Source organism: Pogona vitticeps, chromosome 3, assembly GCF_051106095.1.
Source record: "Pogona vitticeps strain Pit_001003342236 chromosome 3, PviZW2.1, whole genome shotgun sequence".
In the NCBI taxonomy this organism is placed as follows: domain Eukaryota; kingdom Metazoa; phylum Chordata; class Lepidosauria; order Squamata; family Agamidae; genus Pogona; species Pogona vitticeps.
The window spans coordinates 152572667-152586891 of NC_135785.1; positions in this window are offsets into that span (position 1 = coordinate 152572667).

The window sequence follows — 14225 nt, forward strand, 5'->3', positions numbered from 1 at the left end:
TGTCTTAAAAAATTGCTGGATGGAGAGGTGAATAACTAACCCTCCTTTGGAAACAAAGACTCCCAATTTCACAGGCAACCTTTATATATATATAAAGGTTGCCTGTGAAATTGGGAATCTTTGTTTTCAAAGGAGGGAGAATATACAATATATATAGTATATTCTAACAGTGTGTGGATTGACACATTATGATGAAAACATAAAAATGCAGAACTTTGGATTTTTAAAGGCCAAGGTCAATTCAAGACCCAAATCAAAGTCACCCACAAAAGTGGTATTTAGGTATCTCGTTCTCTGTATTAGTAGGAAAAGTCATAGGTGAGTGCTTCAGCACAGTCTCCCTTTCCCAGCCTTCTCATGTCTCTGGAGAAAGACTGAAAATGAGCTGTAACTGCATTCAATTGAATGTGACTCTAGAACTTCACACATTTGAGAACTCTGATGCCCTACAACCACATTCAATCAGCTATTGTTACACTTTTTTTTCTCACAGTCTTTTCTCAGAAAGACTAGATGGTCAGCAGTGGAGGGCTGGAGCATATATGTCCTTGGGTACCTCTGCTTATGCAGAGAACTGAATGCCTGAGTAGGGTTTATCTGAAGCACTAAGCTGGTTGCCTGAGCAACATCCTGCCAAACACATGCCCAGTAAACAGGCAGTATGAGATGCCACAGTACAATTAAATGGCTTGTTCAAAGAAACAATTCCAAGTGTATTCTTTTCTACACGGGAAATATCCATGAATCATCTCCTCCTATTAAAAGCAAACAGCTCTCTGAAGAATAGCCATGCCTTCCTTGACACACTAGGATTGCATTTTCTCTACATGATTATATTCATACACAATTTTTCAATAAAGCTGTTCTTGTGATGCAAACAGTTTCAGATGAAAATCTGATTTCCATAAGCACTACAGGAGAGGAAACAGTTGATTTTCCTTTACAGATGGAAAGCTTAACTGATTTTTGAATGTTTTGTTATGTTTCCCATAAATTACAATGTATTATAATATCAGCTCTGTTCTGGTAGTACCTTTAAAAATCTAATTATGAATGATTTGATAAGAGAAAATTGTACTGTGTGCTTGGCAGGTTATTAATATAAACAGAAGGCACACTCTTTGCAGCCTTAGGAAATTCATATTCTTTTGTTGTTGTTTATTCGTTAAGTCGTATCCGACTTTTCGTGACCCCATGGACCAGAGCATGCCAGGCCCTCCTGTCTTCCACTGCCTCCTGGAGTTTGGTCAAATTCATGTTGATAGCTTCTGTCCAACCATCTTGTCCTCTGTCGTCCCCTTCTCCTTTTGCCTTCATACTTTCCCAACAACAGGGTCTTTTCCAGGGAGTCTTCTCATCAGATGGCCAAAGTCTTGGAGCATCAGCTTCAGGATCTGTCCTTCCAGTGAGTACTCAGGGTTGATTTCCTTTAAAATGCATAGGTTTGTTCTCTTTGCAGTCCAGGGGACTCTCAAGAGTCTCCTCCAGCACCACAATTCAAAAGCATCAATTCTTCGGCAGTCAGCTTTCTTTATGGTCCAGCTCTCACTTCCATACATCGCTACTGGAAAAACCATAGCTTTGACTATGTGGACCTTTGTCGGCAAGGTGATGTCTCTGCTTTTTAAGATGCTGCCTAGGTTTGTCATCACTTTCCTCCCAAGAAGCAGGCGTCTTTTAATTTCATGGCTGTTGTCACCATCTGCAGGGATCATGGAGCCCAAGAAAGTAAAGTCTGTCACTTCCATTTGCCACAAGGTGATGGGTCCAGTGGCCATGATCTTAGTTTTTTTTGATGTTGAGCTTCATATTCATTTTCTTTATATAGCTCAAAAATCAAACAGCCCACTGTATAAAGAGATTTCAAACCTTGCCTTTATCTTTAAAAATATATCAATCCTTGCTTTTCTTATTCTTTCAGGTAAAGATTGAGAATCGCAAGATTCTTCTCTTCACCAGCAAGGATGACATGTATGTGCCTTGTGACTTTGACAATTCCTGAGTTTGAAATATGATAATTTTTAAAAATAACCCACTTTATTATTATTTTTTCAAAACTTCACAACCCATGCAATTCACACAATTCTTTGAATTGTGTGAAGTGCTCAGATCTAGGACAACTGCTTCCTTATCCCTCATGTTGCTGCTGCCCTGATCTTTCAGTATTGCTGCACCCCAGTTGCATCAATTACTACAACCCCCCCTTGATGTTTGCATTTCCCCATTTGTAGGAATGTACAGTCCCAGACCTGAACAAGGATGAGATCCATGTATCTCCCAAAGGCCTCAGAGTGAATCAGGCACCAGTCTGTGTGCTCTTATTTCAACACAGACCAAACAGAGGGTCAATGCACAATGGCTGTTAAATGAAACATATGATGAAAAATTTAAGGACTGCTTTCTTCTCACTTAACAATCATCCAGTTATTATGTGCTTTGTTTCTTTATGTGTGTCTTTGCAAGTGTTCATGCTTCTTAAAGTAAAAGGGCAATGGAGACATTTTAGACACATTATGGACCTTGGTATCTTGCTTTCAAATGGAAGTAAAGAATCTCACAGGGTTCACATTTCCTCACTGAGATTTCTCTTCGTATTGGTATAGCCTAAAACAGCAACAATGAAGTTAGTATTATACTTAATAATTAATTCAGTATTAAGTTTATCCCTAACTACAGTATATAGCTTGGTGATGTAATCCCACACACTAGTTTAGCTGACAAATCAGTAGACGGAGACATATATATAGGGGTGGTCATATGAATAAATAATTTAAACAGGCATTGTTCACTAAATTTGAAGAGTGAAAGAGCAATCACTGGTCATTGGCTTTTAATGTATTCATTGTAATCTCCCAATAGAACTCTGTGGTATGAAGTGGTAGACAGATATAATCAATAAATCTTAGAATTGCAGGGTGGGAAGGGACCCTCTGGATCATCAGGTCTAGCCCCTGTTATGAAAGCACAGCAGGGGATAAATCATAAAAATCTATGGCTATCATTCTGTAACGAATGGAAAGGCAATCCCGTAAACACTCCTTTGCTTACAGGATTGCCCTTCCATCCCATATATAAAAATGGCTATAGTTTCAAATGATGTATTGATTATAAATCAGACTCCCTGCTATGTGTCCATGCATATAATTCATCACATGACCAATTTAGTAATCAATGAGAGACCAGTCATGCAAAGGGAAGCTTACTGGTCCTGGGAGAGTGCTTATGGAATCATTCTTCTGTGATCACATAACTTGACAGACCTGTATGTGTGCAGATATGTATGTCACCTAGTTAACAGTTGTCTAACACCACTTTGAGCCTTAATGAATGATCTCAGACTTGGATGTGTATCTTGATATTTGTTTCCTGAGATTGAGTGACACTGCCTTGCATCTTAATGATGATGGATTTAATGGTTGTTGTGGGTTTTTCAGTCTCTTTGGCCATGATCTGAAGGTTGTTCTTCCTAATGTTTCACCAGTCTCTGTGGCCAGCATCTTCAGAGGACAGAAGTAGCACTCTGTGCTCTGGTGCAGTTTGTTTGGGAGTTGAGTATTTATAGCTGTGGGATCAGCTTTTGTCCTTTTCAGGAGATGGGTGATTATGGTGATCAGTGTGTTTCTGTTGTGGGTGCATTGTTGTGATAAGTAGAAGAGATTATCTGTCACTGTGATTGATGGGTGTTGTTAGCTGGTCTTTTATGTGTAGTGAACACCGGTCCTTGTGGCTGGGTAGAGTTCATTGACCTTTTGCAGGCTGTATTTTTCAGTACTGGGAGCCAAGTTTTGTTAAGTTTTAAACTTTCTTCTATTTTGTTGAAGCTCTGCTGGTGTTTGTGGATTTCAATGGTTTCCCTGTGGAATCTAACATAATGATTGCTGGTGTTGTCCAGTATTTCAGTATTTTGAAATTGAATTTCATTTCCACCTTGTTTTAGGGCATGTTCAGCTACTGCCGATCTTTCTGGTTGTTTTAGTCTGCAGTGTCTCTCATGTTCTTTGATTCTGTTGTGGATGCTTCATTTTGTGGTTCCAAAATATACCTGGCCACAACTCCAAGGTATCTGGTATACTCCTGCAGTGGTGAGGGGGGTCCCTTCTGTCCTTTGCTGACCATAATATTTGTTGTATTTTGTGGTGGGCTTGAATACTGTTTGTAAGTTGTATTTTTTCAAAATTTCCCCATGCGGTCTGTGACCCCTTTGATGTATGGCAGAAATACTTTATTTGTGGGTGGCTGTTTTTCTTCTTCAATTTGGTGTTGTTTTCTTGGTTTGATGGCTCTTGTGAGTAGTCATTTGCCTGTAGGGCCCAATTCAGATGGTTGAGTTGGGTGCTGAGAAACTGAGCTTCTCAGTTCTGATTTGCACAATCTACCAGTGTTTTGATTATGTCTCTTTTTTGCTGTGGGTGGTGGTTGGAGTTTTTGTGTAGTTACCAGTCTGCGTGGGTGGGTTTTTTGTAGTCCTTGTGTCCCAATAGGAGGTCAGTTTTGCATACAGCCATGACATTTAAGAATGCGAGTTGTTCCTCTATTTCTTTTTCCATGGTGAATTGTATATTTGGGTGGATACTGTTGAGATGTTTTAGAAATTCTTCCAATTTTTCTTCACCATGGTTCCAAATTGCAAAGGTGTCATCCACATATCGAAACCAGACTGTGGGTGTGAAGGGTGCTGAAGACAGGGTCTGTTTTTCGAAATGCTCCATGTAGACATTTACTCTAACTGGGCTGAGGGGCTCCCCATGGCCACTCCATCTGTTCATAGAATTCATTATCCCACTGAAAATAGCTGGTCATTAGGCAGTGTTAGAAAATGGCCTTGATGTCTTCTGGAAAGATCTGCTGGATGAGTGTCAGAATGTCCTTTATAGGTACCTTAGTGAACAGGGATACTATGTCAGAACTGATCAGTCTGTCCCCAGGGTTGAGTTTTAGGGTGATGATCTTGCTTATGAAATATCCTCTTTGATGTAGGATGAGATTTGTCCAATGTGGGTCTGTAGGGGGGGTCGCTAGGTATTTGGCTAATTCATATGTTGGGGAGCCGATGGCACTTACAATGAGTCTGAGTGGGATTGAGTCCTTGTGGATTTTGGATTAATTTTTTGAGAATGCTATATCTTTATGCAATGAAATAAGGAAAGTTGGGTTGTAATTGTATGGAGAAATAGATCACAATTTGAGCTGCTTGTGGAGCTGTCCAGTGCAATATATTTCCTGGTGGTCATGCAATGCATTAAGAAATTTGCTCCAGCCTGACTCTGATCCATGCCCACACTGGACCTGACAGATGCAACAATAGCTTTAAGGGAGATCATTCCCATTTAAGTGATTTTTTGGTACAATCAGAATCCGTATGATCATACCCACAGTATCATTTTTATATACATAACTAATGAATGTCACATGTTTTATAAACCAAAATTGTTGCATTTCTTTGAGATTTGTGGAAAAAGAAACATGGGATATATATCAGTGGCTCTAGGGACAAAGATGTAATATATCAGTCTTGAATGTACTCATATTTCATGGTTTTGTGAGGACTAAACTATGCCCTGGGCATGCAAATGCCAGATGATTTAATTCAATCTGAATTATTTGTCTTACAAACCACAACTGATTCACTTCATGACAATCTGTAGCCTGTCTGATTCATTTTGTATCTCAATATTTCAAAGTATTTGTACATATATGTGTGAATAACAGGGGAAAACATTAAAATTGAAATGTCAATTCCTTCCCTCCACACACACCCAAGAACCATGCAATTTACACACATTTATTCAATTTGCTCAACAAAAATGTTTGCTGAAGCGGAAAGTAGTATATCTGGTTAGTAGCTTCACTGCCCTGGTGGGTGGAGTACCTGATCACTGTCATATGTGTCATACTTGTCACCCACCCCATCTGAAACACAGGCATGCATAATGAAAAAAGGAAAAGTGCTGGGGGAAAAAGCTGCCAGCAGGCCTTTAGAAAGTAAACTACACAATCGAAGGGAAGAAGTTAGGTTAAATCTCATTCCTAATTTTATTATGACTTACCCCACTCAAATCCTGCATGCGGGGGGGGGGGGAGATTTCACAAATGCAGTCATTCAGTCACTTGGATTGAGATCTGCAGTTGCCCTAAAGCAAAGAAGAAAAATCCAATGCACTCCTATTTTACCTTCTTAAAATTAAAGGTGCAAATAGCATGCTTCCCTCACACTACAGCCACCAATCAGGATGAAAAGGAATTCCTTCTCAGGTGTTCCATTACTGGGGTTATGAGGAAAACTTGGGCTTTTCATCTATCTTTTTGATGTCAATCTCCTTCATTCTTGGGCTTCCTGGATCTTCTCTTACAGCAATACTTTTATTTTCCCAGGGAAAGCATAAACAACCACCATTAGCAGCTTTTATAATCACCAAAGCATCAAGGAAATACCTGGACCTTCAGAGAGCCCCAATTCAATTTAAGTACCCCTTTGTTCTTCCTTGCTTTACAGTGGTGCCACGCTACATGATTACCTCGCAGAATGACAAAACTCAGGATGGTCTTTTTTGTGATCGTTATAGCGATCGCAAAACAATGTTTGCAATGGTTTCTTTCCACTGGACGTGGAATAGGTCCATGCTCCGCAAACTGTTTGTTCGCAATATGACGATTTTTACAACATCGCAAAATGGCTTCCCGCTGTTTTCCGACCCATGCTTCGGAAGACAGCCATTAAAAACAGCTGATTGGTGCTCAGAAAATGGCTTCCCTATGGAGGATCTTTGCTGGACATTGAGGTAATTTTCCCCATTGGTACGCATTAACCGGTTTTCAATGCATTCCAATGGGGATTTTTTTTCGCATGACAACGATTTCGCTGTACAGTGATTTCAGTGGAATGAATTATCATTGTCATGCGGGGCACCACTGTATTTGCTTTCACAGTTTGGAAATGGACAAATGCCCTCAATTCATTTCAGATTTCAAATAATTTCCATACCTGGTGCATATCTCTACAATGTTCCAAAAAAAAAAAAAAAAATCATTCTTCTGATCCAAGTCCCATTTTATTTATTTCTTCATTGAGGCGCACATGTTCAAATACAAAAGAGAAGACAAGAAATAAAATATATGCCATCCTATGGATTTGTTAGCAAGGGACACTTGGAGTTTTTCTTATTGTTTGGTTGGTTTCAGAGTGGTCGCATAGACCAGATGGGCGGGATATAAATCAAATAAATAAATAAATAAATATGCAATACAAGAATCTGTTCACTGTCATGCGTAGATTTTGAGATGTCTCAGAGGTTAAACACATTGCAAAGACCTCTGCAAATGTTCCTCCTTTTATTTCAGATTACACATACCCTAGGTTTAAGTGTAGGTGTGCATTTTATGACTAACTTGTCATTTAAAAATATTGTTGCAACCAAGCCTGTGGGAGTTTGGGCATGCCGTCTTCATTCTTCAACCTACAACTAATTCACCAGATAATTCAAAATCAATATGATTAATTAGTGTTGCTTTTCTTTTATTTAAAAAAAGTTGTTGTACAAAATGATACATCTTTATAAAGTTTCCCAAGTGTGGTACATCACACCTGGCTATGTCAGCATACATCATTATACTGAATTATTGAACTGTTTTGCCTCATTAAGTTGAAGGTTTTTTTTATAACTTTCCCAGTAATTTCTTTCACTTCTCTGTTATTTTTTTCCAGTGTGTCTTTGGAAATGTTTTCCAGTATAAGAGGATGGTGCATTCCATTTTTGATGACTGATTATATTCATTTGGGTCCTGCTCCAAAATTTTTATGAACCTTCAAACATAGTTTTTGAGAACAATGCTTGTTGTTAATAGTATGAGCCCATAAATGGCCCAGAGCTTAGGTATGTCATGATGAAAATGAACCACCCTTTTGCCTTCTGAAATGCAGAGGAAGGTGGTTTTTCGGAGAGTTTTCAGCTGATATTTCCAAAAGAGAGGCTTTATTCGCTACCAGCAAGTGCTGTACAGTGACAGAACAGATTGCTTTAGAGGTAGTGAGTTTTCCTTTACTGGAGATATTTAGGGAGAGTCTTGATAGGTATTTATCAGAGATGCTGCATTTGCACTGAATGCAAAGTACGTAAATGGGAAAAAAAATCCTCTGCAACAACAGACTGACTTATTTCATCACTTCAGGTCTTGTAAAAAAAATGACAATCGTATTGCCCGGCTTGACCCCTTACCTAACACTCTAACCACTACACTATACTCACTGTCAAAGTGGCTATTATTTTACACATCCATGTCCTAACACATTTCTTTGAGTATACATTGCCAAGTATAAAGAGTAAAGTAAGAATCCATCTTAATTCACAGAGGAGAAATGAAGTTGGAATCATTTTGTCGGTTTCATAAAATCCAGGCTATTCCCTGAAGTTCAGATTGTTAATGAGGGTATGACAAATGTGAAGCGGGTAAGTGGCAATAGGACCAAAAAAAGGGAGACTAACCTCATGACAATTGGGAGTTTTACATTGCCTCAAACCAATGTAATCCTTTATATGCAATGTGGGTCACCGCAGTAATATAAAGGTTCATGTCTGACATCAATAATTCAAAAAACCTGCCTTCTTCCCTTTGGGGAGAGATTCAGTGAATAGGTACTGTTGTGGTTCAGACACCAGTAGTAAAAGACACAACAAAGCTGGCTAGATTAGACTGTAGCAGAGTAAATGCTCTCTTTGACTCATAATGTTACCAGAGGGGCAAACTGAACATTATGATGCAGCTGTGAGTAATGAAACTCCATTGGCAACTTATCCCTTGTAAAGTGCCCCCAGGAGGGGATGTTTTGGAATGGGGAAGCACAGGAAGGAAGCGTTTAACTGATTCACTGCCACTAGCATTTTCTCTGAAGCAGCTCCCCACAACACACCATAATGTATTTATCTGAAATATTTTTAACCCCACCTTTCTCCTTTAAAAGGACCCAAGCCAACTTGCATCAGTAGATGACAATATTTAAAAGCTAAAAACAGTAAATATGCAAATATTTCAAAAGAATGAAACAAATATCACACTAAAATTGGAAAACAAAACCAATGCCAAAAATGTATTGAAGGCACAAAAATCAATGTAAACATTTCTTTCACGCAGTCACTGAAGGAAAGCCTGCCTGAAGAAAAAAAGTCTTCATCTGCTCGCAGGACAGGAAAGATGTCCTCCCATGGGAGGGAATTTCAGTGTTTGGGAGTAGTGACAGAGAAGGCCCTCATCCCTGTCCCCACCAAAAGCACATATAAAAATTTGTGGGAACAAGAGAAAGGTCTCCCCTGATGAAGTTAAAATCCAGGTTGGCTCATAAAGGGAAACACAATCTTTAAAAGTAGTTTGGACTCAAGCCATTTAGAGGTTTACAGATTAAAACCAGTACTTCAAATTGTGCCTGCAAATGGATCAGCAACCAGTGGAGTTGCTGTAACAAGTGGTAACAGCCCCTGTTAATTATCCAGTTGCAGCATTTTGCACCTCCTAAAGATTCAAAATACCCTCGAAAAGCAGTCCCATATAGAATGCATTATAGTAATCCAGCTGGGATGTAACTAAGGCATTTATCACTTTGGCTAGATCCAAACTCTTCAGAAATAGGTGCAGCTGTATGTTCAAGGTAGCCACACAGAAAAGAGAACCCTTAATTGCTGTGTGGAAGAGAGAATTTCAACAGGTCTAGCTAGCATGGCATCCTAAATCTCCTGAAATTCCTTCTTAGGAATCGAAAGTAAAGGAACACTGTCTTCTTTTTCATCTGACCACCCTACATCTGCTTCAGCTAGTATTCTAGATGACTCAACAACCTTGATTTGGAATACCGTGGGAAGAGAAACAAAGGGGTAGAATTTCGGAGGAGAGCAACTGTCATGGGAAGGGTTAAATAATCCCCTCACTTTCTAATGATTCTGAAGGCACTTTTCAAGAGAGAGAGAGAGAGAGAGAGAGAGACTATGCTTTGCTTTGATGTAAAAAAATAGGGATGGGCACTCTGTAAAAAGAGATCAAACCATGGCAACTTCTGCATTTCCAGGACAACCACAAAGAGAAGCAAAGAGTATGGGAGCATTAACAAGATAAAGCAGCATCCTGCACTCTCCCTCTTGTTATATCTGACATTCCTGGGGTTAAGAAATGTGAAAATAAAAGAAGACACCACGAGCAGTATCCTTTTTAAAATGAAATTTTATTTACTTAACAGAAAATAAACAGAATATAAACAGAAGAACAAGAACTAAAGCAATACATAGCATACCTAAAAACTCAAGATAACACAAACAGTTTAATCATACTTAATAATCATAATTAATCTGATGAATTTCACAAAAACATAGTGCTCCCTTCACCAGGACCAATAAGGATACTTTCAGTTTTGCACTTAATATAACAGAGCCACTTATTCCCTCCAAAATTTCAATGTTACTTACTTACTTACTTACTTACTTACTTACTTACTTACTTACTTACTTACTTACTTACTTCTTGTGAAGGTGAGTCTCCTTTTCATTTTATTAATATATATTCTCCCTATATGTCATTATAAATATTCTTAGCAATCCTTTTTTATGGTTGTTGTAGTTTTTTCAGGCTGTTTGGCCATGTTCTGGAGGTTTTTCTTCCTAATGTTTCACCATTCTCTGTTGCCGGCATCTTCAGAGGACAGGACCTAGAACATAGGTGTGATTGAACGACACCCATCACTCACAGTGACAGATCATCTCCCCCTTATCACAACAAAACACCCATAATAAAAAACACCCTGATGACAGGAATCACCCAGTTTCCTAAAAAGAAAGAAAAACTGATCCCACAGCTACAGATACTTAACAATCCCACACACAACACCAGAAGACAGACAGAGTTCTAGGTCCTCTCCTCTGAAGATGCTGGCCACAGAAACTAGTGAAACGTTAGGAAGAAAAACCTCAAGAACATGGCCAAACAGCCCCTCCCCCCAAAAAAACCCACAACAACCATCAAATGGCAGCTGTGAAAGCCTTTGAGAACAGTTCATTTTTGAATTTCAATATCAGCTTATCATTAATAGTTTATCATTAACAGCTATATTCTAAATCTCATTATGCCATTCAGATTACTGAAAATAGTACTTTACTTTCTTTCTTTCTTTCTTTCTTTTTTCTTTTTTGCTCACATGAGCAGTATCCTGTTCATACCAGCATAATATAAAGTTAAGCAGGCATGAATATATTGGGTATGATGCCTGACATGTCCAATATATGCATTTCTGCAATCAGCTGAGCATCCTCAACAGAAACAACCTATGCACCAATGGAAGTGCTTTGGAAATCACAATTCTGCCTCAGCTGTTGCACAACTGCTGAGGACAAACCTGAAGTTACATGTGTGTAGTTGTGGAACCAACAGGATTTTGGCCCATATAATTAAACGTGGAGAAAGGGAAATCAAAAGTATTAAAAGTATACCTTATAAGGAAGATGCTGAACTGGTGAACTGGCATTCTAAACTTTTCTTTCAATTTTTTAGAAAAGGTAGCTCTCCTGCTGCAAAGAAGTATCTATATGTGTGCAGATAAAGATCTTCCAGTGTGAAATAAACCAACAAATCTTCCATGAATGGTTTAGAGTTGAATAATGTACCTAGTGCTTTTCAACCACTAGTGAAGAGGAAGGCATGCAGGTATTACAGGGATACATCCTTTTAGCAATGTCATTTGATTTTTCAGAAATGCTACATATTTGGATGCTTCTTAATCCCTTAAGGATTTTTTTTTTTTTTTTTTTTTTTTTTTTTTTGCAATTTCAATGGCTTCCACCCGCTATAGTTTGAGAAGACTTTAGGAAACTGAATTGGATTTATCACAAGATGCCAAGAATTTCCTAGACTGAGAAAGTGATCAACAAAGAAGTACTAAAATGAAAGAACGAAGACCAAGAAATCTTAAAATGCATAAAGTGCAAGAAAGACAGAATGCTTTGAGCATGCTATAGGAAACAAACATTCAGATTGCTACAGCTGAGCATTGACGGAAACAAATGGGGAAAGGTGAGGAACTCATTGGCTAAAGAACATGGAAGACTGGCTTGGATAAAATATCATTGGTTCGAGTTGCCATTTCCAAAGTCAAAACATCTATGGTGACATCCAATATCCAGTGGGAGAAGAATGACAACAAGAAGAGCTTTGGTGGCAGATTCAAGCTGTGATTAGAGGCTGCTTCACACTTGCATAGCCATCTGAGAGATGTCAAGTGGAAACGTGTGTGTGAATCAGTAATCATACAATCCACCATATCATCGAACAAGCATTGTCTTAAAGGAAATGCTTTTCATAGGAGACTGTTCAATTTAGGGATGTGTAGCCCCCCTACCCTGCTTGCCCATCTGAAACCTTGGAAGGTGGGAGGAAGTTAAAGTGAGTTTGGGCCAAGTAACAATACAGAATAAGAAGCAGTATAAATAGCCATCCTCAAAGTTGAGAGTGGGTACCCACATGAAACTCTGCCTGCCTGCCTCCAAACAAGGAAAATAGGGGGGAACTGAAGGAGGGTTTAAGGCTCCAGGAGAGGGAAGAGAAAGAACATGATGAGCAGTCTGGTAGTCAGCTGCCCTGCTGAGAAAGAATCATGCATGTGCTGTCTGTAGAAACAAGCTGCACTTCTTTCTCCTGTGCTCCTGCTGTGGAGTTTGCAATGCTCAGCTGTGGGATATAGCTGCTGTGAAAGAAAGAAAGGATAACGGAAGGAGAGAGATGGCACCATTTGCTCTCCTTTTCCTTTCTTATGTGCCCCCTGTGGGAAACTCTAGGAATGCCAGCAATGACAGTCACTGGTCCTGCTACATTCTTGAGGCCACACATAATCTGTCTTATGTGGGGAGCCAGCTCCAGTCTCAGACAGCTGGCCTGAGGTTGCTGTGTGCTCATTTAGCTGCCTTCAACCTGAGTTGGAGACTATGTAAGCCAGCAAGTGTGTTAGAGAAGCTGGTGCTGCGACCACTGCTCCCTGGCAAAGTGTTCCAGTTCCTCTCCACAAGCTCTCTTTGTCTTACTATCTTGCTTGCCATGCTGCTTTTACTTAGCTCATACCACAGAAGAGAATGCTTGTGTCATGCTGCTGGAACAAAGCAAAGGATCTTTTCCTGTGGGACCAATGGAAGGAAGTGCAGGTATTCCCCCCCCCCCCAGATAATGACAGACATCAAAGAGCAGGAGGTGTAGCATAATCAGACAGCAGGGTAAACCAGGATCAATAACAAAGATAGCAATTTGCATAGAAATTGTTCTTGCAAATGCTAGACCTCTCATCACTAGGGGCAAGCAAGTCTGCCAGGCAAGGAGAAAAGAATGCAGTGTGTAGTTCTGGACAAGAAATGAGTTAGAATTAAACTTTGCTGAAGTTTGAAATTCACTTATGCAGCTGTGTTTTTTTCTTTAGAAGTTCATAGGACAATATTTTTTAAAAAAACCCTGCAATTAGTGTTTTTCTGGTTTTTATTGTCTTCACTGTTTATTTATTTTTTATTCATTTTATTCAATTTTTACCCTGCCCATCTTGTCGTGCCTCGCTTTACGATTGCCCTGCATTATGACAAAACCGCATTACGACAATCTTTTCCAATGGTCTAAATGGAGTTTTTTTTGCTTTGCGATGATCGGTTCCCTGCTTCAGGAACTGATTCTTTGCAAAATGACAATTTTAAAACAGCTGATCAGCGGTTTCAAAATGGCCACCGGGTAAACAAAATGGCTCCCCACTGTTTTCTGGGATGGATTCCTCGCGAGACAGGCAGCGAAAATGGCTGCCCTATGGAGGATCTTCGCTGGACGGTGAGTTTTGACCCCATTGGAACACATTGAAGGGGTTTCAATGCATTTCAATGGGTTTTTCCCCCACTTTATGATGTTTTCACTTAACGGCGATTTTCCTGGAATGTGTTATCGCTGTTAAGTGAGGCACCACTGTACTCTGAACAGCTTACAATAAAAGCATCAACAACATAAACTAATAATAAACAGCAAATAAGACATTAAACAAGAGAGCAGACAAAACTCCAACTTGAATAAAATTGATAATGAGATACAAGAGGCAACAGACCCATCAATCAACAATAAAATTATTTGTCATAAAAAATTAGAGAAACAAACAAAAATAAATAATAAATTAAGCAGGGGCAGAAAGCCTGAATAAAGAGTCACATCTTTACTTTTTTCTTGACACCAAGGAGGGT